At 32.5% G+C, this 24,854-nt stretch overlaps 1 long non-coding RNA gene across 1 annotated transcript; it reads right to left on the reverse strand.

Moving 5' to 3' along the window:
- Positions 1-1,539: 1,539 nt before the first annotated feature.
- Positions 1,540-12,741, reverse strand: LOC128034087 (uncharacterized). Its single transcript, XR_008190153.1, has 4 exons — positions 12,683-12,741; positions 12,147-12,213; positions 2,406-2,480; positions 1,540-1,634 (listed from the first exon to the last, which is right to left on the reverse strand). It is a non-coding gene; the product is annotated as an uncharacterized LOC128034087 (long non-coding RNA).
- Positions 12,742-24,854: the final 12,113 nt, after the last annotated feature.

Genomic DNA, 24,854 nt, shown 5'->3' on the forward strand with positions numbered 1-24,854 from the left:
GAAACGGACATGAATCATACAAAAATATTAATATTTTTATTTAAATCTAGTTATAATTTTTAAAAAAAATATTCATTCTTTTTTAAATGGTAAAATGAGTTATTAAAGTTAACTAATGTCCACTGACCCCAATGTATTTGAATAAGAGATTTCAATATTTTTCAAATTGTGATTCTTTATAAACACATAACTTTAAAGGCTTAAAGTATGATTTGATACTTAAATTATACAATTTATTTATTTATTTATTTTTGGCATCTAAGATTTTTTGCCCCAAATTGGGTAACGCTTAAGGTGGGGTCTTTATTTGGTGCGATCCGATGAGATTCATTAAATCAACGACTGTGGTTGCAAGACAGAAATGAGAATATTATAATCATTAGATTAGAACATGTCATTAAATGAAAAAAAGTGTATTAGGGACTTGAAACTGGTTAATCCAATCAACAAAAGAAGAAAATATATGTCTTCTTTTTCAAACTTTTATTCCCCAAAAAAATTTCTCGACTATTAGCAAAAGGTCTAGCATCAAGTTTGTTAAAATTTTCACAATGTGCTAGGAAAGATGTGAATTAAATGGAAAAAGTAATTAGATATGATATTCAAAATGAAAAAAAGAGAATGTGAATTAAATGGAAAAATTAATTAGATATGATAATTCATTTTCGATGTAATGAAAAACTAGAAGGATGAATGTTGCATATTATGCGAAAAACGTTGGATCCCACGAGGGTAAGTAAAAGGTCTTGGATAGCTAGTCATGTAACACCCTAAACCCAGCCTGGACGTCCAGCCCAAGTTTAGAGAGTTACCTCGTCGATTACCAAATGTCACACAACAATACAATAAAGTTAAACCATTCTTCATAACACGTTCACCATAAAACTAATTAAGTATATAATCTTCCAAATTTATACTACTATCGTTTACCGAAGTCCTAATACACTACTTAAGGAAAGATAAATGTTTGACTGAGCATCCACTGCACTAACCCGTTCAAGGTTGGGAATCACCTAAAATCTAATAAAAAACAAAATGAGTTGTGAACTCAGTGTGTAACACCCCCTAACCCCCAAACTGTCACCGGAATAGGGTTACGAGGCATCACCGAATATTTCAGACAATTTACAAGTAATTCTTAAATAAATAACAAACATATTAAAATAAATCATAAGTTCATATAAATTGTACTAATTGACTTTATTCATTTTTTTTATTATAAATTTCGGCAGCATTTCTGCTTATTTTTACATAAAACTCCCTGCAAATTTCAAATCGCAACCAAACCAATCCCAGTAATTCAACCAATACATTTATATACTTAAATTATACTTGACATATTGACATAACAACTTAATTAATGAAAATCCTATTACCATTTCTAATTAATTCATAAAACTAATCAAGTCATTTCAATTCGATACCAATGCTATAAATAACTTCTACCATTTTACTAATATATCATCAAAACATCGAATACCTTTCTTTACAACAAAATTATGTAACATACCAATATAAACATTACAATTCTTATGTACATGCCACTTTCATTTAAGGAAGAAAACATCACCGAAATTTTCTTGTTGGAGTCGAGATCTTTCTGGATGCTGAACTAGACCTTGAAATCTAATGACCTGCGCATGGGAACAACCGTACGCTGAGTATTTCATAATCAGTGGTATTACTATAAATTGAACTATTTAACATTAATAAATTACAAACATCAACCATAAGCTTTGTAAATCATTTAAACTAATTATACATAATTATATATCACTTCATAAATCTTAAATCCATATATATATTCATATACTAATTCAATTCATTATTTAATTCATATATTCTTTCTCGTACTTTTCAATAGTGCCAAATCATTCAATCTCATTATCAAATTTTCATTTCAATTATTTACCCTATTAACAAGACTTGGACTCTGACAGATACGCGGATTCCACCCAAACACACCAGAATATCCAACCAAAACACACCCGAAATAAATATAAATCCTCCATAACACACCAATATATCATATCCTCCCAACACACCAATAAGGCATTAAATAACTCTTCGGATAAACCGAAACATATAATAACATAATCATCTTCTCGGCCGAACTACAAATCTCCTTATCACATCACAAATCCTATGGCATGCCATTTGTATCCAATCTAGTCCGATACGTTAATAGGGTATTATTTTACTTTTCCAATTTCGAATTCATTTCCACAACAATTTCAAATATTCGATCAAATCAAAGCATCTATTATTTCAATTCACATATAATTCAATATTCACACATATTCTTACTTAATTTCAAATGTTATTACTTACCTTACTTTAAGTGTCTCATGATTACAATTTCAATATAGCATTTATTAAATAGATTAAGTTATAGTAATACAAACCGTGATTTTCTCGAGTTTACTCCTCGATAATCTTCTCTTTTCCCTTCCATGCCGATGCTTCTGGTTCTTTGCTAGCTATGAAAATAATAATAATTTATACTATTAATTTTCAGCACTAACTATAATAAATAATTGAATTTCTATTCGATTTCTTCATTATTCTCAATTTAATCCTAACTAAATTCACTTACTTTCCTAATTCAATTCACACTCTTTTTCTATTCACATTTCATCCAAACTCAAATGTAACTATTAAAATTTCAGCATATTTTCCTAATTTCGAATTTCCCTCAATTTAGTCCCTAAAACATAAAAATTATAGTTTCTTTTACAATTTAATCCCTTTATCAATTCTAACTTAAAATTCATTCAATTAAATCCCTAATTCAACAATTTATTCGACATGAACCATGCTTAAAACCTATGAACTTACAAAATATCAACTTAATTCCATCAAAACTTTGTTTTAAAGTTTCTAAATCATCAAAACTAAATAAAAGGGCTTAATTGACTTACCAATCAAAGCTTTAAACCTTAAACCTTTAGTTTTCCTTTTCTTTTCTTTCTTTCTTTTCCTGCTCTGTTTCGATTGCCTCTGTTCTTTCTTTCTTTTGTTTTCTTTTATTTGTTTACTAATTTAATTACTTTAATATAATAATAATTAAAACAAATATCTATTTAATAATTAAATATAAGTATTACAAATGTATGTATTTTATTAATACACTTGTATTAAATTATCACCACATTTGTCTTTATTTAATTTATTTCTTGATATAATATTTATAATATAATTAATTTAATAATATACTTTATAATTAATTTATATATATTTATCTAAATAAATAATATAAAAATCTAAGATTTTTACAATCTTATGCCGCCTCAACCTCCAAACGTGGCTTAATTGCCCATTTGGTCCCTATTGTTTTCCTTTAATCTATAATTAAATTTTTACCCTTTATTCAATTTAATCTTTTTTTTGCTAATTACTCTTAATTAGACTAAATTCACCTATCTAAAACCTAATTAAACACACAACTAGTCTAGTAATTATTTCTAATAATTATTTTCGAACTCAATTTACTAAGACGGAGGCCCGATATTATAATTTTCCGATGCTTGTGAATTTTGGGTCATCACACAATGCGTAAAAGAAATTTATTCAATTAGTATTCATTTGTAAAATAGTTTCAAATTCAGAGATTCGATTCAGTACAGAACTATTTATAGTTCATGTTCAGAATAGATTAGTTATATTCAAACTCATATATATATATTGCAGATCAGATTCAGATGCAGATATTCCTAAATCCCATCCGCTACACACCATTTTCGACTATCCCAACACACCGTTAAGGACATTCAATGTCCATCCAACCCTACACACCACAAAGTGTCGGTTTGACAAGTTTACAGCAACACAACTTAGTTGCTAGATCATAATGCGACAAGTGCTAGAATCGAAACAATTCTCACGGTGGCTTAACCACTGAATCCGAGTAGATTACTTCCTCATAACATCCCAACTCATGCAAATGCAAAGTACAATTATCCACAATACACTTAGAGTTATAATATCCATACGTGCATTACAGAGTGTCAGAGAGTTCTCATTAAATCAATTCAGATAATTCATACAATAGGGAAATCATTATCAGTCATAAACAATATTTACAGCCTCAAAAACAGGTTCTAGGCCTCTTTTACAATGCCACATGGCCTAGACACACGACCATATCCTTGCCCGTGTGGTTTACACGGCTTGGGCACACGCCCATGCCCTCTGCCCTTGTGGTTCTAACATGTAAACAGAGAGTTACACGGCTTGGACACACGTCCGTGTCCTTGCCTGTGTGACTCACATGGCCTGGGCACACGCCCTTGTGCTTACCCGTGTGGTCTTAATCACAAATAGTTAGTTACACGGCCTAGACACATGCCCGTGTCCCATGCCCATGTGAACCCTACACTAACATGGCCACACACGGCCTGCAACATGCCCGTGTGCCTCCAAATTGATGAACAGTGTGTTACACGACCACCCACACCGCCTTACGCACGACCATATAGATCACAAGGCCTAGGTACACGCCCGTGTGCCTGGCCGTGTGGCATTAACAACCATCATTTTCGGTGACTAAAACTTGCAAAATTAAGGGTTTCGATACACACCTGATTTCGCTTTGACAAAGAAACATTATGGAGACTATCCGTAACCTAAATAATCATTCACTAATCAATTATACCATCAATTTCAATAATTTAACAAAACCAACCCACCGCAAAAAACATGTCGAAAGATTCGACGCAACCCCAACTTAATTTACACACTCACATCGTACGAAATAGGAGAAATCAGACTAACACGGTGGGTTAATGTCTCTTGCAATATTTTCACCTAAAAAGGAAACCAATCGAACGATTAAACACAGCGTTCAAACAACCAAGCAAAACTCGTTTCGACATAATATCATTAACTCAACGAAACTCGTAAAACGAGAGAAAAGTAACAGCAAAACTTACTTAATAAATGTACAGTCGACCTTACAGGCAACGGAGAAATATCAATTAATGTAGAATTGAATACCAAAGAAGGAAAATAAAAAGAGAAGGATTGAAAAAAAATAACTTAGAGAAAAAAAAGTAAGGAAGGAGATACGGCAGAAATTCTTCAGACTATTTAAAATTAACCACCTCATTTCAGAAATTGCAAAAAAATATTTCCTAATGCATACTACGAGATTCGAACCAGACAGAATACAGACAGATGCTTAACCAGTAAACTAACAGGCTCATTATTGACACTAATTTACCTAGAATTGAACTTAACTACGAAACGTATGGATGAAGGTTGTTTTAAAAACAATCACAAAACTTTTTAACAATGCAACTTGAACTCCAAACCTTAAACACAAAAGTAGAACATAGAACCACATATACAGAAATTTAATTACTTCAGATTCTCAATATTAAATTTTTGAAATTTTAGGGTGTTACAACTCTCTTCCCCTAAAAGAAATTTTAACCTCGAAATTGTACATGTGTTAAACAAATATAGATACAAACGTCAGATTGCTTCTTTGGATTCCCATGTGGCTTCCTCAGTATCGTGGTTCCGCCACAAAACCTTTACTAGAGGAACAGTTTTCTTCCTCAGCACTTTAACATCATGTTCTAAAATCCGAACAGGTTCCTCTTCGAATGTTAAATCCGATTGCAACTCGATCTCGTTGACAGTAACAATATACGACGAATCCCAATGATACTGTCTCAGTATCAAGACATGAAACAAATCATGAATTTGATCCAGCTCCGGTGGTAATTCCAACTGATAAGCAACGGGTCTGACCCGCTTTAAGATATAGTAAGGTCCAATGAATCTCAGGCTTAGCTTGCCCTTGCGTCCAAATCGGGGGACCTTTTTCCACTGTGATACTCTCAAGAAGACTTTATCTCCAACAGAAAACTTAATATCTTTTTTTTTTTAAATCAACATAAGACTTTTTCCGATTCGATGCGACTTTCAGTATCCTGAATTACTTTTACAGTGTTCTCAGTTTTAAAAACCAGCTCAGGACCCACTATCCAGTGTTCACTTAGTTCTGTCTAACATAACGGAGTACGGCACTTACGATCATATAATGCCTTATAGTGTGCCATCTAAATACTAGACTGAAAACTGTTGTTGTTTGTGAACTCCGTCAACGGTAAGTACTCCTCCCAACTACCACTGAAATCTATCACACAACCCCGAAGCATAACTTTTAAAATCTAAGTGTCTCATTCTAACTGTCCATCAGTCTGAGGGTGATACGCAGTGCTGAAATTAAGTCGGGTGCCTAAGGCCTCATGGAGTTTCTTCCAAAATCGAGACGTAAATCGTTGATCTCTGTTAGAAATTATCGGGACAAAAATTCTGTGTAGCCTCACAATTTCAGCGATATACAGTTTAGCTAACTTCTGTAAAGAGTAATCCGTTCGGATAGGAATGAAGTGAACCAATTTGGTCAACCGATCAACGATGACCCAAACTGAATCCTTTTTAGTAGGAGTTAAAGGTAACCCAATAACAAAATCCATTGTTACCTGCTCCCATTTCCACTGTGGAAACTTAACTGGCTGAAGCAATTCAGAGGACAATTGATGTTCGACCTTAACCTTTTGACACGTCAGACAGTGGGATACAAAAGTGACTACCTCCCGTTTTAGTCTAGGCCACCAATAAAGCTATTGGGAATCCTGGTACATCTTTTTTTCACTAGGATGCATAGTATAATGACTATTATGTACCTTATGCTGTATCAAATGCCTTAAATTCCTTGTCATTGGGTATACAAATTTGGCCTTAGAAGCATAACACATTATCGCTGTTAAAGCTAAAATCAAGATTCTCGTTCAAGTCAATATGTTGCATACACTGGACTAAAGACTCGCCATTCAATTACTTAGCTCGAATCTACTCTACCCAAATCAGTTTTACTTGTAATTCAGCCAACAGCCCTCCATCCTTAACCAACTCAAACGAGCTAACATTGCTCTCAAGTCTGCCATCGCTCTACGGCTAAGGGCATCAACTACCACATTAGCCTTACTTGGATGATATTCTATCGTGCAATCATAGTTTTTAAGTAATTTAACCCATCAGTGCTGTAAAAAATTTAACTCTTTCTGGGTTAACAAAGACTTGAGACTCTTGTGATTGGTGTAAATAATACACCTTTCACCATGCAGATAGTGTCTCTAGATTTTCAAAGCAAACACAACTGCAACTAGTTTAAGATTGTGCGTAGGGTAATTATCCTTGTGTGTCTTCAGTTGTCACAATGTGTAAGTGACCACCTTACCATCTTGCACAAGCACACATCCTAACCCGATATGTGAAGCATCACTGTATACCATAAACTCCCGACCCGATTCTGGTTGAACTAAAACAAAAGCTTGGGTCAGAATAGACTTGAGCTTATCGAAACTAGACTGTTGTGCCTCAGACCACACGAACATAACATTCTTATCCAGCAGTTTCATCAGAGGTGGCTCAATCATAGAAAATCATTCGACAAACCTTCTGTAGTAACCGGCTAAACCTAGGAAGCTACAAAGCTCAGATACATTGTGCGGCTGTTTCCACTCAACAATAGCTTCTATTTTCTTGGGATCAACTCGGATCCCTTTCACTGTCACTACATGACCCAAAAAAGCGACCTTCTGCAACCAAAACTCGCACTTATTGAACTTGGCATATAACTATTTTTCTTAGTCTCAGTTTTAGAGTAGATCAGAATATTACTGATAAAAACCACTACAAACTGATCCAGGCATGATTGGAATACAAAGTTCATTAAATCCATAAACGCCATCGGGGCATTCGTTAAACTAAAAGGCATCACCAGGAACTCGTAATGTTCGTAACGAGTCTTGGAGGCAGTTTTGTACACATCAGCCTCTTTAACTTTGAGCTGATAGTAACCTGAGCGCAGTCGATTTTGGAGAAAGTGGATGCTCCTCGAAATTGATCGAACAAATCGTCAATTCTCGATAACGGGTACTTATTCTTAATTGTTAACTTGTTTAATTACCAGTAATCTATACACATCCTCATCGACCCATCTTTCTTTTTAACAAACAACACTGGTGGCCCCCACGGGGATACAATCAGTCAAATGAATCCTCTGTCAATGAGTTCCTAAATTTACGCTTTTAGTTCGGCTAACTCCTTCAGTGTCATACGATATGGCGCAATAGACACCGGAGCAGTACTGGTAACAGGTCAATTCCAAACTCCACCTCTCTATCTGGAGGTAGTCTGGGCAATTTACCGGGAAAGACATCCAAAAATTTCCTCACGGTACAGGTATCTCCCACTGAAAGTTTCTCGGGGACAAAATTGGATACATAAGCAAGATATGTCTCGCACTCCTTTCGTACTTACTTATCTGCTACAAGGACGAAGATTACATTAGAGAGGTAATCTCGACGCTCACCAACCATAACTACCTCGTCATTGTCATTCAGTTTCAGAGTAACTCTTTTAATTGCATAGCTCAGACTGAAATGATACTCAACAAGCCAATCCATTCCTAGAATTAAATCAAACTCATTAAAGGGTAATTCCATTAAATCAGCTGGAAACAACATACCCTGGAATTCTAGAGGTACCCGCATTTATACTATATCAACTCGAATTGACTGCCCCAATGGACTAATCACAGAAAACTCTCAACAATTAAATTAGCATTATCGCTCTCCTAGCGGCGTCTCGTCGCATAAACCAGTATCAACTGACGAGCCTCAACCTAACTTACACCTTCACCCAGTGTTCGCTGTCCTTTTCCAAATCTATTACCATTTCCCTTACCAATAGAGGTGCTCATGGGCCGGGCCCAAAAAAAATTTTTGCCCGTGTCCTAGGCCCGGGCTCAGCCCGGCACGAAATATAGGCCTAAAATTTTACCCAAGCTCGACCCGGGAAAAAATTCCTAAGCCCGAGCCTGGTCTGGCCCGTCTTATTTTTTAATAAACACCAAAAATTTATTTTAAAATAAAAAATAAAAAAAAGTATTTTAAAAATATTTTAAAATTTAAAAAATAAAAAAGAAATATATTTTATTATATTCGGGTCGGGCCGGACCGGGCTCGGGCCAAAAAAATGGTGCCCGAGTCTCGACCTATTTTCTAAACGGGCCTCATTTTTTGCCCAAACCCATATTTCAGGCCTATATTTTTACTCGAACCCTCCCATATTTCGGGCGGGCCGTCGGGCTGGGCCGCCTGGCCCATGAGCACCTCTACCTACCAATACCATGACCTTTGAATGGTTGCTGAACCTCTCTCGGAGGCCAAACTGAATTTGGAGCTAGAATCTGTGTCGTAGTTGCCACTAAATCTGGGAGACAAGGGCAATCTCTAACTCAATGCTCCATCGACCTGCAACGGAGACACGCTCCTAGCTTCTTTCAACACTCACCTGGACAACACTTATCACATTCACCACACAGCTGAATCTAAGTTACTACAGGTGGTGTCTCGGCCCTTTGAGGCTTATCAAACCTCACCCGCTTTTTAGGGCGTTGACCAGAGCCAGAGGGACACGAATCCCTCTTAACCTCATTTTGATCCTTCTGACGATCACGACGCCTACACTCAGTGTGCTTCACTTTTTCCACTATCTTTGCTTTGTCAACTAGAACCGCGAAAACCCGCTCCATTTGAGAAGCTATCAGAACTCGCAAGTCATATCTCAATCCTTTATCAAATCGCACATACTTATCGTATTCAGACGCTACTAAAGTCCGTACATATCTACTCAGTCGTAAAAACTCAGCTTCATATTCAGCCACAAACCGGTCGCCTTGAACTAGGCTCATAATGTAACACCCCTTACCCGTATCCAATGCCGGAACAGGGTACGAGGTGTTACCGGACTTAAAATTTCTTAAACATATAAAACTGGGTCATAAAATTTCGTCAACATGTATCACACTATAATTGGACATCCGAATATCCAATTTTACATTCACATTACCATACACATCGTCATTCATGAAATCATTTGTAAACCACCTCCACAACATTCAATTATGCAATTACCACATACATGAATAACCATATCATAGGCGTATAACAACCGTCAATATTGGCCATAAGAAATATGACATATATGACAAAACGACCAAACCTACTATACATGCCATAACCCAAAAATTTATGTATCTAGATATCCAAGTGTTCTAATTAATAGTGTGAGCGAATCTCTGACGTCCACCGATCCCCGAGCTAACTTGGCGATACTATAAGGTAAAGGAAAAGAGAGAGGAAGTAAGCATAAATGCTTAGTAAGTTCATATGAAAATAATGAGAAATTATTAAACTTGTGTGGACAAATCCTCGCAATAATTTCTTATGATGATATAGTCATATATCACATGCTTACACTTTATTACTAATATTCACATTAATCTGTCTACTTGAGTCACTGTCACTAAATTATTTATTTCTCGAGCTACAGAACTTCAAATGAAAAACCGTAAATTTTTTCTGAAACTAGACTCACATAATTTCTTACCATAGAAATTTCAGAATTTTTGGTCTAGCCAATTAATACAGTTTATTCATTAAATATTCTCCTATTTCACTGTTCGACAACTCTGACCCCTCTTCACTAAAAATTAATTATCTCATTGAAAAAAAATTCAAATGATGTCCTCGCTTGTTTCTCTTGAAAGTAGACTCATTTATAAATTTAAGCATATAAATTACAAACTATAATTATTTTTGTAAAATTTTTAGTAATTTTCCAAAGTTGGAATAGGGGATTTCGAATTCATTCTATCCCTGTCTCGCTAGAATTCAAATATCTCAAAATATATATCTCTTTTGCTTATCTATTTCCTTTATATGAAAATAGACTCATTCAGCTTTAATTTCATATCTCATACAACCTATAATTCAATTTCCACCATTTTTGGTGATTTTTCAAATTCACACAATTGTTTCTGTCCTAAACTATTTTGTTGTTAAATTTACTCATTCTTAATTTCAACGCCTCATTTCATCATGCCAAAGGGTTGATTAAAGATCGAACACATTGTTCGCAACTTAATTAGTTTCCCAATAAACACTTTGAAATAATCTCAGTTACACGGTGGATCAGCACACAGCACCACCCTTATAATCAATAGTACTCAGTGAAATCAGCACATAGCAACTACCTTTATACTCAATGGTACAGGGTGAATTCAACACATAGCAATCACTTATATAACCGTTGGTATCCAGTGAAATCAGCACATAGCAATTACCTTTATTCTCATTAATATCTGGTGGAATCAGCAAATAGCATTCACCTATATTTTCAACGATATCCGATCCATTCCGAAGGTTCAACCACAAATTCTCATATATATATATATATATTTTAAACCTTTTTCCAACTCTTCCATATTCAACCGTAATTCATTATTCACCTCAAGTAATTATTCCATATTCAATCATATCTCATAAAAAAAATGTTAAAACGTAAGTAAAAACAAGGAATTAATCACATACAAACTTACTCGTTTGCATCCTTATTAATAATGCATCATAATCTGAGCACATTATTTTTGAGTCTCATATACATACCTGTGCCTAGTCATAATACTCACATTTCCTACTCTTACTTATCTTGAGCATACTCCTTAAATTTCCTGTTGAACTACTTGTAATATTAGGGATGTTCGGGATATTTCGTACACCTAGTAGGACGCCAATGCCATATCCCAGATATGGTCTTACATGGGATCACATATCGGTGCCGATGCCATGTCCCAAACATGGTCTTACTCTGGCCCTCATCTCGAGCCGATGCCATGTCCCAGACATGGTCTTACACTGGCTCTCCTATGTCCGTGCCGATGCCATGTCCCAGACATGGTCTTACACTGGCTCTCCTATATCCGTGCCGATGCCATGTCCCAGACATGGTCTTACACTAGCACTCCTCGGTCTTTGCCGATGCCATGTCCCAGACATGGTCTTACACTGGCACACTCATTGCCATGGTCCAACCATGGTCTTTTCCATCAATTCATCATGAGTTGTAGTACGAATATACTTGACCCTGCATTTCTCACGATTGATCCTTCAATCTAATCTTGTACTTGCATAAAGTCATGATTAAATAACAAATATATATAAAATAAAACATCATCTCAATTCAAATTTAATAATTGATCACTTAGAGTAACCATATGAACTTACCTCAACGCGAATCGATCATTTTGATTTATATTTCCCCGTACTTGGTCCAAATCTCGATTTCTTCGATCTAAAATGTCACATTTCACTTAATTATCACTCACATTACTCATTTTAATACAAAAATCATACTACGGAAAATTTACAATTTTGCCCCTAAAATTTCTCATAATTACAATTTTGCCCCTAGGCTCGTAATATGATTTTTATTCAATTTCCATAACATTCAAGGTCAGCCAAACCTTTTTCTCTTCTAAAGCAACCTCAAATTCTTATTATTTACAACTTTTAGGAGCATTTACAACTTTTACTAATTAACCCGTTTTAACCATTTTCAACGAAAATCACTTAGCAAAAATCGTTCTCCTAACCTCGTGCACCCTTATTCTATCATTAAACATCAAAATGCACAAATATCTAGCATGGGTCAATTTTTAAACTTCATTTTTCATGCAAATAAATAGTAAAAATAGAAAGGTTAAGCTTCTAGAATCTCAAAAATACGAAGAACATTAAAAATGGGGCTCAAATGCACTTACAATTGAACTTTGAAAAAGCTTGAAACCCTAGCCATGGCTTTCTGAAAGTTTCGGCAGTATGGAGAAGAGAATGAGCAGATTTTTGGGTTTCAATTTTGTCTTTTATGCCTTAAAACATCCAAATGACAAAAATGCCCTTTTTACTATACCTTCAATTTTTACCTTTCCATGACTAGTTTTGTCCATAACAAAATATGATGGTCTATTTTTCATTTAAAGACCTCTAATTTAAATCCCTATTTAAAACAAGTACTTATGTTCTAGAACTCATATTTTGCAATTAATACAATTGAATCCCAATAATAAAATTGGCCACTTTATCGATAAAATTTCTTAACAAAATTTGCACACCATCACCCAAACATATCATAGACTCTAAAATAATTATAAATTAAATATTTCTACTTCGAGTTTTTTTTTTGGTCTTGAAACTACTGTTCCGACTAGGCCCTATTTTGGGCTGTTACACATAAACTCATGTCGGTGAGCTTTAACATAACTATCCCCCACATACTTACCCTGGAAGGCATTCTTGAAATAGTCTCAATTCACCTGTTTAGGCTGAGCACCCTGCTCAACTGTCAACCACCACTGATAAGTTTCATCTCGGAGTAGGGATACAGTACCCTTCAATTTCTAAGTGGAAGTACAGTCAAGGCCTGACATGATACGCTCGGTAGCCTCGAGCTAATATTCAGCAACAGTGGGAGTGACTCCTACGACGCCCATGAATAATTCAACCCTATTCGACCAGAGTCATTCAGTAACTGACCCTCGGCCTCCTGATCCTAAATGGGTCCCGGCGACCCTCTCTAGTACCCATATCATGGCATGAGACAATGCATCGTCCCTAGCCATCAGAGTTTGGGACTCCGTCTCAACAGTGGGAGTACCAACAGTCTCGTTGGTCTCCAGATTGAGCATACTACTCATAGAGGATGACTCTGCTCGAGCTTCTCATCGGCGTCCTCGACGCCCCTGCATACCATGTCCACGACTACCACACGAACTCATTATGGCAAACTAGCTACAATCCCAGAGTACACAATTTAGTTTAGGCATCTAACAGGAGGATTTCACCAATTTATATCCAAAGCATTTTTACTAATAACAATTTAGGTATCACAATCTTTATAACAGAACAGAAATACTTACAGGGCCAGCGTCGAAGGTTCGGTAGTCGCTAAATTTTCATTGTTCCTTTATTAATTCAGATACTAAATTGTCACTAACTACTTTTTCCACACTTTAGGAGCCTAAAGTTTCCAGAAGATTTCACTAACTACTTTTCCCATATACGTCCAACCCAAGTTTAGAGAGTTACCTCGTCGATTACCAAATGTCACAAAATAATACAATAAAGTTAAACTATTCTTCATGACACGTTCATCATAAAACTAATTAAGTATATAATCTTCCAAGTTCATACTACTATCATTTACCGAAGTCCTAATATACTACTTAAGAAAAGATAAATGATTGACCGAGCATCTGTTGGGCTGACCTGTTTAAGGTTGGGAATCACCTGAAATCGGATCAAAAACAAAATGAGTTGTGAACTCAGTGCGTAAAAAGAAGTTTATTTAATTAGTATTCATTTGTAAAGTAGTTTCAAATTCAGAGATTCGATTCGGTACAGAACTATTTACAGTTCAGGTTTAGAACAGGTCAGTTATATACAAACTCATATATATATTACAGATCAGATTTAGATGCAGATATTTCTAAATCCCATCCGCTACACACCATTTTCGACCATCCCAACACACCGTTAAGGACAATCAATGCCCATCCAACCCTACACACCACAAAGTATCGATTTAACACATTTACAACAACATAGCTTAGTTGCTGGATCATAATGCGACAAAGTGTCAAAATCGGAACAATTCATATGGTGGCTTAACCATTAAATCCGAGTAGATTACTTCCTTCCTCATAACATCTCAACCCATGCAAATGCAAAGTACAATTATTCACAATACACTTACATTGATAATATCCATACGTCTGTTACAGAGTGTCAGAGAGTTCTCATTTAATCAATTTCAGACTAGTTATACAATTGGGAAATTATTATCAATCATAAACAATATTTACGACCTCAAAAATGGGTTTCGAGCCTTTTTTACAATACCGCATGGCATGGACACACAACCATATCCTTGCTTGTGTGGCTCACACGGCCTGGGCACACTCCCATGCCCTTTACCCGTGTGGTTCTAACATGTAAACAGAGAGTTACACGGCTTGGACACACGGCCGCATCCTTGCTCGTGTGACTCACACAGCTTGGGCACACGTTCGTGTGCTTACCCATGTGGTCCTAATCACAAACAGTGAATTACATGGCCTAGACACATACCCGTGTCCCATACTCGTGTGCACGCTGCACTAACATGGCCACACACGGCTTGGACACACGCCCGTGTGGCTCCAAATCAATGAACAGCGAGTTTCATGGCCATCCACACAGTCTTACACACGATCGTGTGGATCACACAACCTGGATATACGCCCGTGTGCTTGGCCGTGTGGCTTCGATAGCCACTTTCCAGTAACCGAAACTTGTAAAATTAAGGGTTTCGATAAGCACCTAATTTCGCTTTGACGGAAAAATGTTACGGAGTATATCTGTAGCCTAAATAATAATTCACTAATCAATTATACCATCAATTTCAATAATTTAGCAAAATCAACCAACCGCCAAAAACATGTCGAAAGATTTAGCGTAACCCCAACTTAATTTGCACACTCACCTCGTACGAAACAGGGGAAATCAGACTAACACGGTGGGTTAACGTCTCTTGCAATATCTTCACCTAAAAAGGTAACCAATTGGATGATTAAACAAAGTGTTCAAACAACTGAGCAAAATCCGTTTCGACATAATATCGTTAACTCAGTGAAACTCAAAAAATGAGAGGAAAGTAATAGTAAAACTTACTCAATAATCACACAGTCTATCTTATAGGCAAAGAAGAACTCTCAATTTACGTAGAATTGAATACAGAAGAAGGAAAAATAAAAGAAAATGAGAAGGATTGAAAAAAAACTTAGAGAAAAAAAGTAAGGAAAGAGATACGGCAGGAATTCTTTAGACTATTTAAAATTAACCACCTCCTTCCGACAATTGTAAAAAAATATTTCCTAACGCATACTACGGGATTCGAACTCGGGACCAGACAGAAGATAGACAGATGCTTAACCAGTAAATCAACAGGCTCATTCTTGACACTGATATACCTAGAATTGAACTTAACTACGAAACACATGGATGAAGGTTGTTTTAAAAACAATCACAAAACTTTTTAACAATGCAACTTGAACTCCAAACCTTAAACACAAAAGCAGAACGCAGAACCATAGATACAGAAATTTAATTACTTTAGATTCTCACAATTAAATTCCTAAAATTTTGGGGCATTACAAGTCAACAATGGTGTCCAACAATGAAATGAAGGCGAATCAATGTGGTTGCCAACGATGAAGAAAGAGATGAAGCAACAGTTACAACAGATGAAAGAAAGAAGTGAGAAATGCTCAAAAGATTGTTTATTAAACACACCATTTCATTTCAAGTTCCAACCAAATAGGATGTTGTGGTGGTCATCCAAACACTGGGCCCTTGTTAAAAAGATACTGGTTAGGTTGGTTAGTTTAGTTTAGGCAAACAATGGGAGTTAGGTTATTAATAAATTTTTGGCTTACTAATTTTTATGAGTAATAGAATTTGAAGCTTAGTTCCATTAAACGGGAATGAATCATGAAAACTTTAACTGCCCCAAAAGGTAGAATATAAGGAATCAAAATGAAAGGCACGTTTAACATGAGTTTCATTCCAACAAAACATGAGTGTAAACTAAAATTTTCTATTAAATTGTTTCATTTCATACTTAGTTTAAAACAAAGGACAATAGATGAATAGACAAATATTCCATCCAAGAGAGAAGAGTTGTCAAGGTATAGAAAGCGTCAATCGTTGTTGTACATTCAAGTCAAGAAAAGGTTGGTTTTTTGTGGTTACTTAACTGGTCACCAAGTATTGTAATCAATTAGTTTTTTGGGAAAAAAACAAAGAAATGCAAAGGGTTAGAATCGATGAAGAGCAACCATCAAGACTGCTTTCTTTGCCGGACATTATCCTGTTTGGTACTGGTTTTTGATACATTCAACAAGGTGCAGATGCAATCGAAAGTCTATTACTGAGGTGGGCTTGTGAATCATTGTAGAGATTAAATGGATTTTATCATTTGTAGAAGTTTCGTAGCTGAAATGCAAGTATGATTAAGTAGGGCTGAGCAAAACTCGATTCGACTCGAAAAATCGAAAAAAAATTCGAATTCCGAGTTAAACGAATCGAGTTATTCGAGTTAATCGAGTTATTCGAATCAACTCGAATTTTTTTCGAATTTCGAGTTTGAATCGAGTTGAGTTTTCAATTGAATAACTCGAATAATTCAATAATTCAATATCAAACTATAATATTTTACATTTTACCCCAAACTCCCAAACCTTTTACTTTTCCTCAAAACTTTTACTCCTTCCCACTTTCCCTCCAAAACTTTTATTCCCCTCCCAACCCCCAATCTACCCAAAATCCATTTCCCACCAAAATTTTACTCTCCCATTTATTTTTTCTCAAAATTTTACTCCCAAAAACCCTCAAAACATTTTATTTTCCCCCAAAATTTTTACTTCCTCCCACTTTTCCCCTAAAACTTTTATTCCCTTCTCATCCCACCTCCCATCTATCCCAAACCCTTCCCCCTCCAATTTTTTTTTAATATTTTCCCTCCATCTATTTACTTTCCCTCAAACTTTTATTCTCCAAAACTTTTTATTTTTCCTCTAAACTTTTACTTCTTGCATTTTACTCTCAAATAAAAAATCAAAATTATCCAAAAAAATCACTAAACATAAATAGTAATAATTTTATTTATATCTACTATTTATATTATTAAATTAAATTTCACATTTTATATTATTTATATTATTAAATTGTTTAGTCCTATTGAATATTTATATTAAAATTGAATTATTAATTATGCCATAAAATATTCGTGTTAAAATTTTATATTGGTATCGTTTCACATTTTATTTTTAAAATAACTTTTATTAAAGATCATATTTTTACATTTAATATATTTTAAATTCTAAAATACATAGTGACAAAAATCTGAAGATAATTAAAACAACTAAGCAAGCAAAGAAGCTAATCAATATATAAAAAAATTAATAAATAAATTATGAAGTGATGAAATTTAATAAAAATTTTGATTAAGGTGGACAAATTTTATTACGATGGGTGACAATGGTTACAAGGACCCAAAATTATTTTTTAAAATTTAACTCGAACAAATATATTCGATTCGATTCGAATTCCATCTCACTCGACTCGATTCGAGAAAACTTCAAATAAAGTTAGGATGATAAAATGATATTCGAAAACTCGATTAACTCGAAAATTTTCGATTCGATTCGATCGAATGCTCACCCCTATGATTAAGATTTAAGTGTTTAGGGCATTGTATGTAAAGAGTCAAGTTGTAATTAATAAATAAGATTTTTATTTTTGAAGTGAAATAGTGAAGATTTATGTTTTTTTTTTTATTATATAGTTGGTTGGTTTATAGAAGCTTCTTAAAATCATAGTAAAGTCTAATTACCCTTTCGGTTGTGGTGTTAGGGATAGATGAGTGTTTTTTTTTTATTGGTTTGGCTTTGAAGTCAACAATATTTTTATTATGTTTATTTGTGATGTATGTCGATGGTTAGCTAATTGGTTTTCTGTTTATGTTTTCATTTGAAATAGTTGTAGGTAGATGAGGCAAACCGTGAAGCAGGATAAAGTGTTGAGGGCAGTAAACTTGAACAACATATTTCATAATGTATGGGAAATTTAAAGGAGACCTTGGGTACGAGAATGCATTATGTGATTTGCTAACGCTGACAACATTCAAGTCCTAATTATGCTATGAACTTCACTCTTCTTAAATCATGGCGAAGTATTTGAAGGTGAAGGTATTTTGAGGCATGTAGCGACGACCAAGGAAACTATTCCATTGACTGACAGTATGTTTAATGGTGCTGGGTGAGGTGACTTGCCTTACCTAGCAACAATGGAAGGTGTAGCAAGTATGTTACACTTTTTTGAAAATGTATTTAAATAGGAGGATAAGGATCAGTTGTGGGAAATGTTGAATGTTGAAGGTGGGAACATGATTGTGTATTTACAGTTATGGTTATGCAATAGGGAGGAATTCTTTAATGTGTGGATAGGGAGGCTGAATTTGGTGTCAAATGTCTCTATTGTTGTATTGAAGTAGAGTTGATAAAGCTTATCGTTAGGGGGAAATAAATATAGGTTTAAGGTTTGTTTGTAATGAAGTTTTATTTTTTGTTTTATTTATATTATGAAGTTTAAATGTTGGAAGTATGAGGACTATAATATTTAATTAATGTAGTTACATTCATACAATAATACATAAAATATTGTTTAAGAGTAAATATTTTTTGTATAACTATAAATTTTGTAAGGAAAATGGATGTGAAGAAGAAAATTTTAATCTAAAATTTGATGCCTACATAGTGAAATTGGTCATTAAAAAAACTTTAACGACATTAATAGTGGATTTAGAAATAAATCCTAAAATTTTAGAGATAAATCGTAAATAAATTTAAGAAAAGGCAAAATTGAACATTTAAAGTATGCTTTTTAAGCAGATGTAAAAGTATAATTGGAAATTTTCTATTTAATACGTAGTTTGCACATTAAAAGTGTCTGATTAAAATGTTTGTAATTGTTGAATGATAAAAAATTGAGTTGGTGCATTAAGGCTTTGTTTGGTATTACTTAAAAAAAAACATTTTTGGAAGAAAAATTGTGCTAAACAAATTTTTTGTTTTTGAAAAGCACTTTTAAAAAGGAGAAACTAAAAGTTTTAACTTTTTCTCTACCAAAAGCACTTTTGGTGCTTACTTACTTTTTCACCTCTCCAACAACATAGTACTTTCCCTCTTTTTTTTCTTAGTGCTTAATTACAAATGTGTTAAAATTATTAATTAAAAATAAAAATATTTTTTAAAATAATACGAATGTGTTAATATCTATTTAAAAATATTTAATGGTTATATTTAATTATTTAAAATATAGTTTATATATTCTAATTAAATTTTATAAATAATTAATATTTATTGCTTAAAAACATTTAAAATTTATATTTCATATATTAAAATATCAACAACAAGTTATAATAAATTATTGTTATATTCTTACTAAAATTTAATAATATTAACTAATTTAAACATCATTTAAATATATATTTGTTACTTGATAATACCATGTCTAAAATTGACATTTTATTTTTCAAAAGCACTTTTAACAATAATGCTAATCACTCATATCTTAAACCAAAATTTTCAAAAGTGCTTCTCAAAATTACTTTTCAAATGCACTTTTCGAATGCAATGTTAAACTAGCCTCAAGTCTAACCTAAAATATTTATTTGTTATATTTGAAACACAAATTCAATATTACCATTATGGATAATGCATCGTTATAAGGAAAATAATATGGATTAGATAAGAATCTAACCTTAGATAAACAATTATGTTTGCTACACGCATTATTGATTACGCCTCGGCGTGAGCATACCAAGGCAGAGAATCAACACAAAATTATTATTAAAAATAAACTAGACTATCTGCAAGTGTGACAGGTCAATTATAATATTTGTGTTACAACCAAACACAAACCTAACAGAGCTTGGGTGATAAAGTGACTAACAATGAAAATGCAAGCAATTATGAAGTTTAACTAGATGCTCACTAAATATTATAGTACGATAATTCATCATCAAAGATTAATTACTGTAACACCCCTCATCTGGTCCGGTGGCTGGACCTAAGTTACAAGTTGCTACAACAACTATCGGAACTTATACACATGCATACACAGTTTCAAATAAGAGCAACGACTACCACTATCAACCTTTAGAGATGAAATCATGACTAATTAAACATTTAAATAATTATTAGAAATAGAATTATTCGAGAAATAAAGACCATTTTGAAAATTTTTGAAATCATGCGTGAGTATGAATACTAAACAAGAAGGTATCAATATTTATGAATTAAGTATCAATACTAAAGTAAGTATCGATACCATTTTAGCTCTTTGCCAATTTTGATTCAAAACGTTTTATTGATACCTTTGCAGTGGTATCGATATTTTTTTCATGAGTATCGATACCGTGTATGGGTATCAATACCAAATTTAGCTACTTTTGATTTTTGAAAACTTTCCATTCGCAAGATATCGATATTTTGGTCTCGAGAATCGATATTTTTTCACTAATTGTTCAAAATTCACAAGTTCAAACGTTCTTCTTGCTCAAAATTTTGTTTGAAAAAGTTAAGTTATTTTGTAAAGATCATGAGATAGATGTCCCCAATTTAAGTGCTCCGTGTAAAGTTGGTCGGGGTCGATCTTGCATCTAGAGAGATAACCTCACAATTGAGCATCACTATCGGTTTGATATATTTATTGCTGGTATCAATTCATTGCTAACAGAAATGAATTTAATGATGAGGTGGTGGAGTTACTTGTTTTTAGCTCCGCTTTGGATCCACACGATAATTACAAAGCTTTTTGAGTGGAAGATATCTGCAAGCTTATGAATGATTTTTATCTGGATGATTTTACGGAGCAAGAAAAGCTACACGTGAAGATTCAATTGGAGCATTTTCAACTTTATGGTCATAAAAGCATGGAGTTGCAAAAGGCTTCTACAGTTGTCGAATTGTGTCAAGTGCTAGCTAAGACAAGTAAGTTAAGTATTTATCCTCTTCTTGATAGAATTATTCGTCTTGTGTTAACTCTTCCCGTGTCTACTACAACAGTCGAACGAGCATTTTCAGCCACAAAAAGTGTGAAGACAATGCTTCGCAACAGAATGGAGGATGATTTTATTTCAACTTACTTGGTGGCATACATCGAAAAAAAGATAGCTCGAAAAATTTCAATAGGTTCTATCATTGATGAGTTCGATCTTATGAAAAAACGGAGGGTGCAATTTAGGATGTCTAGTATTGAGAAATAGGACTAAAGCCAAATTTTTTAATTTAATTTTTGGAATTATAATGATATTTATGAAATTTTTAGTATAGTATTAGTTATTCTTTTTGCATATTGGAAAGAAATATTTAATTTTATATAGTGTGATTTTTTTCCTTTTAAATTTTTACAGTTAAATCGTACATACTTTAAAAAAACATTAAATTGATTTGTTTGATAAGAAAAACGATCTCGAGAAAAACTCGACACTTTTTACGTTAAAAAATATCGTTCAATTTAGATATTTCGCCCCCTTTTGAGTAAAATCCTAGATCCATCCATGTATATGTGTATATATATATATATATGGATTTTATTTGGTACACTACCAAGAGAGTTTTAAAACTCCACAAGTAGAATCGGAGGATTGGCAAGTGTCCTATAATGAATAGTAAAATTTTAAAATAAATATTTTAAAAAGACACATGTCAATTTTTATAACCACTTGTGGAATAAAAAAGTACACTCCTAACTACCTAAATATATATAAATTCACCCTAAATTCTCAAAAATTCAAAAAATGTTAAAAATATAAAATAAGTAAACAATTTAGAAAATGACCACTTTGAGTACATTTAAAATTGAATCTTTTTTATTATTATAAAAATTAAGAATATTTTAGAATTATATATATATTTTTTTGCAAAACTTTTTAGAATTTATATATTATTTTAATATTCTAAATTTAACTAATTTTTCAATAAAATATTTTTATATATTTTTCCAGGGTTTTCAAAATATATTTAAAATTATTGCAATTTATCTAGAGTTTATATATACACAAATTGAATTTTGGCTTAATACCTCTTTAGATTCTTGTATTATAGATAAATTACAACTTTGGTACCCGTGCTATTTTTTTTATCAGTTTGGCCTCTATACTATTATTCTGTTTACCCCATTACTCAACTATATTTTCCGTTAAAAAGTTAAATCACCCAACGACATGCTGTCATGTGTCCACTAAAGTAAAAAATCTTTTTAAGTCATTAAAAGCGAAAAACCATTAAAAAATTGAAACCCCAATCTTAAAACTTGGAAAATTATTAAAAAATAATAACCTATTTTTTGAAAATTATAAAAATATATATTTAAAATTATATGTGAACTTTTAAATAATAATATTTAAAATTTTCATATTTTTTAAAAAAATCATTTCTTTTGAATTCTAGTTTTTTAGGAAATCTTAAAATTTTATGAAATTTTAAATAACTGTATTTTTTAAAAAATTAGGGTTTTTGTATTTTAATGAATTTTTATATTTTTAAAGAATATTGAGTTTTTTAGTAAAAATACCATAAAATTATTTAAAATTTGGCTCATTTGGATAGATATGGTTAAACATACCCTAGAAACATATAAAAAGTTTTCTACTCGTACGGCTAGAGAAAAAATAATTACTTAAAATTATATCTATATATGAAATTATAAAATATGGAAATAAAATGTGAAAAAAACCCATAATTTAATAAATCAATTAGAAAAATTTAAACCTGTCATTTTTTTCAAAAAAATTCGTACTCTCAAAATGCTAAAAAATTCTTAGGCTTCTTTTATTCATCTCTAACCCTTTTTCAAAATTTTATGGAACTTTTATACTAAAAACTCATGATTGCTTTAAAATATAAAAAATTCATTAAAATGAAAAAAAACCCCAAAATTTTAAAAAATCATAAAATTTTAAGATTTTCTAAAAAAACCCCAGAATTCCAAACAAACGATATTTTTAAAATTTTATGAAATATTTTAAATTATTTCTTTTGTTAAGTTTCACATATTTATAATCTTAAAATTTTTATATTTTATAAAATAGATAATGAATTTTTTAAAAAATTAAAATTTTCCAAGTTATAAGATTTTTGGTTCTTTCATTTGGTATTGTCATTGGCTAATTGAACTTAGTTAACGGGAAATATGTAAATGGGTAACGGGATATACATAATGAAAGTACAGGAGTCAATCTGATAAAAAAATAATACCGGTGCCAAGAGGCATTAAGCCTTTGACTTTTTTTTGTTAGTTTCTGAAGTATAACTTAATTTTCAATTTTTCATATATATCTTTTCAACTTTTATTTTTTGAAATTTTCAAAAATTCATTTTTATAATTTTTAAAATTTATATTTATATATTTTACAATTTTCTAAAAATAATACAAGATATACAAAACTTTAGAGTAAATGCGCTTAATTTGATCAATAAGTAAAGAATAATACAAGATAAACAAAACGAGAAGAGGATGTCTCTATTTATAGTTGATATCCCCTCAAGTTCAAAGCCTATTGACAAGATAGTCTTAAAGAATTTAAACTCTCTTATCTTACCCTTAGAATTTAGATCACTAAGCTTTAACTAGATCAACTTTTCACAATTTTTCAAGAATAAAGTCAAATTTGACAGGTTAAATAAACCCTATTTATTCAAATGATTGCTTTGAGATTACAAAACCCAAAAGAAAAGAAAGCTCTCCTAATATCTATTTTCTCATTTTACAAAACTCAAAACTTCAAACTAAACATACATAAAAAAAAATTAAGGTGAATGATCACTCAACTTTTGAATTGCTTCTATTTTAGTCACCCAAGCGTTCAATCTTTAATGATGGTTGATTGTACGCACTACATCATATTTTTACTTTCATTTGGTTACCCAACTTCAAGGTCCCTTTCATTTTTGTCAATAAAAAAATATATATTTTAAGTATTGGTTGAGGTAAAAAAAAAGATTAAAGTGAAAAAAAGTAGAAATTAAAATAATGCATTGAATTTTTTTTCATATTGTACTTGTTTACCCCATTTTGAAAGTTCTAAATTTCTTTTTATTTCAATATTGAAAATTTAAATTTCAAAACATCAAAATCAATTAAATAAGTTGTAAGAAAAAATTATCCCTTGATAATGTCCCGTTTGTTAGTTAATAATATTGAAATTAATTTAATCTCCTTGTAAAATTTAAAATTTTATTTTATATTTCTAAATTAAAACAAATCAAATAACTCGTCTTTAATAATTACAAACTAAACCCAAATCATTTTGATTATATGATCTTAAATCTC

This window comes from Gossypium raimondii, chromosome 10 (assembly GCF_025698545.1).
Source record: "Gossypium raimondii isolate GPD5lz chromosome 10, ASM2569854v1, whole genome shotgun sequence".
In the NCBI taxonomy this organism is placed as follows: Eukaryota; Viridiplantae; Streptophyta; class Magnoliopsida; order Malvales; family Malvaceae; genus Gossypium; species Gossypium raimondii.